Source organism: Hylobates moloch, unplaced genomic scaffold (assembly GCF_009828535.3).
Source record: "Hylobates moloch isolate HMO894 unplaced genomic scaffold, HMol_V3 SCAFFOLD_14, whole genome shotgun sequence".
NCBI lineage: Eukaryota > Metazoa > Chordata > Mammalia > Primates > Hylobatidae > Hylobates > Hylobates moloch.
This window is the reverse complement of record NW_026652289.1, coordinates 21,758,961-21,765,444: the sequence shown is the minus strand read 5'-3', so window position 1 is coordinate 21,765,444 and position 6,484 is coordinate 21,758,961.

Here is a 6,484-nt window from a genome sequence, read left to right as displayed (position 1 = left end):
ATTCTCCTGCCTCAACCTCCTGAGTAGCTGGGATTACAGGCACTCGCCACCACGCCCGGCTAATTTTTGTATTTTTAGTAGAGAAGGGGTTTCACCATGTTGATCAGGCTGGTCTCGAATTCCTGACCTTGTGATCCACCCGCCTCGGCCTCAAGCATGAACACATAAATTGAGGTTGAGGCAAGATAAAGAATAAGCAGTCTAAAGCAGAAAGATAGCCTTTTAATGTACTAATGCATCTTTAGGGAATGGAAGTCCTCTGCAAGCACCATGTATCTGCAGCAGATAGAAATCTCCTTTGATCAATGTTGCATCAGCAAAGAACATTCGTATGTAAAATTGACACAAACTTTAAGAGTGCAAACATTGTGAAACCTGTGTTAGAGATCAGCAGACATGCTGACATTGATCAAAGGAGATTTCTCCTGATCTCTAAAACAGATTTCACAATGTTTGCACTCAAAGTTTGCATCAATTTTACATAGGAATGTTCTTTGTTGAAGCAGTACATTTCCCAAGCTAGAATTGGAAATCTGAATTTAATAGCACCTATCGAATATAATTTTAATATGATGGATTTTTCTTTTTTAGAACGGAAAGCTTAATTCTCCTGAGTTAGATGTAAAAATTATCATCCTAGGTGACAGTTTAGCTATTTTGTTTGTGGGTGTTTGCATATGTTTCCTGACTCTTTTAAGTCATTTTAGACTCCTAATTAGGCCAAATTCTTCTTCTGAATCTCTGAGTATAAAAAACAGTCTTTAACAAGATTCACAGACATTCCATATCCTTTGCCAAACTTACTAGTATTGCTATCATTTTTATGCTCCACCTAGGTACCATCAGGAAGCACTTTTAACTCGCTATGAAAATTAAAGATGAAATGATGTGTAATTTGAAGTTTTCAATTTTTTTGGTGCGTAAGATTTTAAGACTGAAATAGTTGCTTGAAATCTATCTTTATTGATAGCAAATCAAGGAAGACATCAATAATTAAATAATAGAGAGAACATTATTTTATTTAAAAGGGGCATTGACAACATCCAAAGGAAAAATTTAGCTCAATATTGTATGGTACGGTTTAAATGTTTATCCTCTCTGAAATTCCTGTTGAAACTTAATCTCCAATGTGGAAATATTGAGAGGTAAGGCCTTTAAGGGGTGATTGAATCATGAGGATAAATTGGGCCATTCCTGGATTAATAGATTATTGGGCTAATGAATTATTTGGTTATTTCAGGAGTGGTACTTATGTCTTTATAAGAAGAGGAAGAAGGAGTTGAGTTAGCACGTTCATCTCACCTCGCCACATTATTATGCCTTGTGCCGCCTCCGGGTTCTGCACAGAGTCCCCATCAGCAAGAAGGCCCTCACCAGATGTGGCCCCTGGACAGATGGACTTCCCAGCTTCGAGAATTGTAAGAAATTTCAATTTTAAAAAACAAATTGCCCTCTTGGGTATTCAGTTATAGCAACAGAAAATGAACTAAAATATTATGTTTCAAATTTGTGTGGTATAGGTTTCCAGAAAAGAATTTCTTCATTAGCATTTAATCAAGACAATCCTGGGCTTTCTCTGTGTTTTCAGGAAGTGTCAAGATACATTATTTAAATGATGAATAAGGTTATAAACAAATAACATAGCCTTTTCATAGTCAGATAATGTCATATTTAAAATGCAGCATTGACCTGTATGCCCAGTCATTATGGGGAGAAACATAATCCTGTCAAATTTCAATACCATTTTAAGACTCTTTTCAGAGTGGGAAATACAGGTAAAACAGTTGAGAAAAAATGCAACATTTAAATCAAGTAATACGGGAAATACATAGAAGTAATAAATGCTGGTCAATTCATGGTATCTAACTACATAGAATTTTTAAATTAGTAAATAGAAACATAAGAACTTACAGTGTGGGTACAGACTAAACCAACTGTTTACCACCTCTCCTTTCCAAAGCCTCATTTAGTCTCAGAAATCCTGAAGTTCAATAGGATTTATGTTTGGCATACATTAAACTATGTTGTGTTTTACATCTCTCCTCTCTTTGTTTTCTGTTACGTCTTCATAGCTTCTGGCCTGGTCTACTGGAGGATCTCCCACTCACTGGTTCCTTGCCTCAAATCCATTTGCGTCATGTCTGGCCACCCCAGTGACCTATCTAAACATTATATTTCACCATGCATTTTCAGTGTTTTAAGCCTTTCTCTGGCTTTCCACCTTTTAGAATATATAAATTCGTAATACAAATATCACAATATAAACATTAATATGATGGGACTCTCCATATTATCAATTACACAGGATTCTCCTCTTTCTTAGTCACTGTTCCCTTGTATTCCATGTTTCAACACCCCAAATCGCTTGCTATTTCTTGAATAAATCCAGACAACATACTTTCTCCCCCATGCCTTTCTTTTATCTTTTTTTTTTTTTTTTTTTTTTGACGGAGTATCACTCTGTTGCCCAGGCAGGAGTGAAGTGGCATGATCTCAGCTCACTGCAACCTCTACCTCCCCGGTTAAAGCAATTCTCCTGCCTCAGCCTTCCAAGTAGCTGGGATTACAGGTGCCTGCCACCACGCCTGACTAATTTTTGTGCTTTTAGTAGAGACGGGGTTTCACCATGTTGGCCAGGCTGGTCTCGAACTCCTGATCTCAAGTAATCCATCCGCCTCAGCCTCCCAAAGTGCTGGGATTACAGGTCTGAGCTGCCACGCTCAGCTCCCCGTGCCTTTCTTAATGCTGTCCTCCACTCTGCTGTGACATTCTGCTTCCCTATTTGTGAGGTTTTTCACTTGACTTTTCCTTTAGTAATCAAGTGTTATCTAATTAACTTAGCTCCTCATGAGTAATGTTCCTCCAACCAGGTTAATTTGCGCCTTCTAAATACTTCTATAATGTCCTCTGTATTTATTATTGCTTACTGCAATTGGCATTTGCCTTAAAATTATATTTTTGTGATCTACTTTATGACCAGGTTGATAGTTCCTTGAGGTCAGCAACAATGCTTTAATTATCTCATTCTTAATTATCACATTCTGATGTCAATGGAAATACCGAACAGATACTTAATAAGCTGGATCCTAACCTCTGACATCTTTAAAGAGATGTACTGAAACTTTCAACATCACTCTTCATTTAAATGGACACTCTTTTTTATCACAATTACATATATGCTCAAAATATAGTTTCCTACATATTAAATATATAGGAAATAAATATTTATAGGTATATCTATTAGAAACATTTACTGATATATTTAACGCAGGTGAAGTTAAATATTAAAGGTTTTCTTCTCCCATCATACCGCATTAGTCTGTTTCTTTGAGCAGCTGCTCCAGGTGTCAGCCTTCAGGAAGTCATTTAAAACCAGGGACACCAGGGTAGTTTCCATGGAAGCAGAAATCAACCATTAACAATCTCCTACATGGTTCACATCTGGTATAATCCCCATTGTAGAGAAAAATTGAGTCAAATTACTATTCTAAAAGACAAGTAGAAGTAAGAACAGTTGTCTTAGTAGTTATTTTGTATATTACTGCAAATGTTCCTTGGTGATATGTATTGTACATTAATATAGAAAAGTAAAGAGCCACAATCTAATGACTTTTCCAAAACGTATCTTTAAGTGACTATGTGATAATAATCTTTGTTATTTTAGGTTGTTAAATATCTACCCTATCAAATTCGGGCACAATGTCTCATGCCTGTAATCCCAGCACTTTGGGAGGCTGAGGCAGGTGGATCACGAGGTCAAGACATCAAGACCAGCCTGGTCAACATGGTGAAACACTGTCTCTGCTAAAAATACACAAACTAGCTGGGCGTGGTGGTGCACGCCTGTAATCCCTGCTACTTGGGAGCCTGAGGCAGGAGAATCACTTGCACCCATGAGGTGGAGGTTGCGGTGAGCTGAGATCACGTCACTGCACTCCAGCCTGGTGACAGAGCCAGACTCCGACTAAAAAAAATATGTAATACATATACACACATAAAATATATATATACACACACATAAAAATATATATATACATAAAATATATATATATATTTACCCTACCAAATATCTCCCCACCCTAGGTTTCCTTTGTCCGTAGTTTCAGAAAAGACTTCATTGATTTGAAAAAAGAATGTTCACTTGGCACAGTGAAAATATTTCTTCATTATTTCTCTTAAAAAGAGCTTGAAGTTTTGAGGGGCAAAGGGTTAGAGAAGCCCTCCAGTGGCATTATCACATGCAGGAGTTTTAGACTTGAAAATAGTGAAGGAAAAGATATCCCCCCACCTATAATTTGTCCTCACTTGACTCGAGTTGTACAATGATCCAACCCTTTTTGAATTTCTATCACACAGGTAGTTTATGTTGCTTTGGAATTTTTTTAGGGGACAAGGCAAATCATGTTTTCTCAAATGCTTTTTGGAACTGACTCATTAAAGAGATTCAATTAAAGAATAAAAAAACTTAAAAAAGAACATTGTGCTATGACATCTAAATTCTATTTGAGAAAATATCAGATAAGCATAAAATGCAGAACATTTCATTAAAATCAAAATTAATGTATTCTTCAAAAAATGCCAATGTCATAAATTACACAGAAAAGCTTAGGAATTGTTCCGTATTAAAGGAAACTTAAAAGACGTGACAAGTAAATATAATGTGTTATCCTAGACTGAATCCTGAACTGGGAGATAAGAGCCAAACTGCAAATGACTTTATAAGGTCAACTGACAATATTCGAATACAGATCATAACATAGATAAAAGCATTGAATAAACGTTTAAGTTAACTCAGTTCTTGACACTAGTATTTATAACATTATCCTTATTCTTAAAAAATTCACTGTGATACACTCAGCACTAAAAAACTATAAGTAAACAACTCTCAATTCAATAAAGTATTTTTAATATGCACTCTGTTTATATATTTATATACACAAACACAGGAATGTATATGAAATATATATTTTATATGCATATATTACCTATATAATACAATAATTTTGTGAAACACTTGATAATGTGTGAGTATTTACACACAGAAAGAAACACAAATAATAAAGCAAATAAGGCTAAAATTTACAAAAGCTAAATATAAAGAAAATATGTGCGATTTTTACACTGTTCTTGCAATGTTTCTATATATTAAAATTTTTCCAAATGAAACTTTTAAAAAACTATATTGAGTAATATTAATTTTCTCATTTTGATGACTGAACCATGGTTAAATAAAATATTGACATTAAGAGTAGCTGAGTAAGAGTCATTTGAAAATTTCTGTACTTTTTCTGTAACACTTCTTTAAATCTAGAGTTAGTTCAAAATAAAATGTTTAAAATAGTCAATTATTTCTCCACTGCAAAATAAGAAAATAAAAATATTATATTCTAAGTATCAATGTAAATTCATGTATTTAAAGTGCTTTTTTTCAAAATACATACATATCTATATTTTTCTAACTCTGTCCTTAGAAATATCCCAGAAGCAATGTCAGCCCAAATACAATATTCTAGCACTGAATTCTGATTATTATCTTACCACTGAAAAGAACCATGGTAAGTAGCTTACAAACAATAGGATTTCATTTCTCACAGTTCTGGAGGCAGGGGAATCCAAGACCAAGGTGCTGGCAGGTTTGATGTACAGTTAAGGCCATTTCCTGTAGAGATGGATGTCTTCTCACCATAATGTCACTGAACTCCCTTGGGACTGTTTCTTAAGAGTATTCTTCCCATTCATGAAGGGGGTACCTCATGACCTAATCACTTCCCAAAGGGCTCCACCTCCTAATACCATCACTTTGGGGCTTAGAAGTTCAACATATACATTTGGGGAGGCATAAACATTCAGTCCATTGAAAATACAAAATGTGTATGAGACATTGATAGTCAGCATCCAAGATCATGCCTGATGGTCTTTCTGATGTTCGTGCCCAGGCTGATCAACATGACCAATAGAATATAGCAGAAGTGACACAATGTGACAACAAAGCCTATGTCATTAAAAAAAGTTGCTTCTGCACTTGTGTTTTTTGAAACATTGTATGAAAAGGCAGCTGGCATGCTGGGGCCCCTCAGCAGTCCTATGAAAAGCCTTCATGGAGAGAACCTTTCACCACCAAGCATGAACTTCTAGCATGTCACCTTGAAAGCAGCTCCAGTCAAGCCTTTCAACCTCTGTCACTTCAGCTGACATCTTGATTGCAACTTCACGACAGAAATCTCCAGTTAAGCCTTTCCCAAATTCTTCACCCACAGAAACCATGATAGCTTTTGCTTTTAAGCCATTAAGTTTTGGCATTATTCAACATGCAGCAACAGATAACTAGAGCAATTATATAGGGCCAATTATATCACCCAGTGTACTCAGAAGACTCTACAGAAAATACTAAAGTAATTCAGTAACAAAGGCAAAGAATTTCGTACAGCAGGAAGAAAAATATTGATAGTGATCAGAGCAGACTAAACTTCCTGGTGCTGCATGG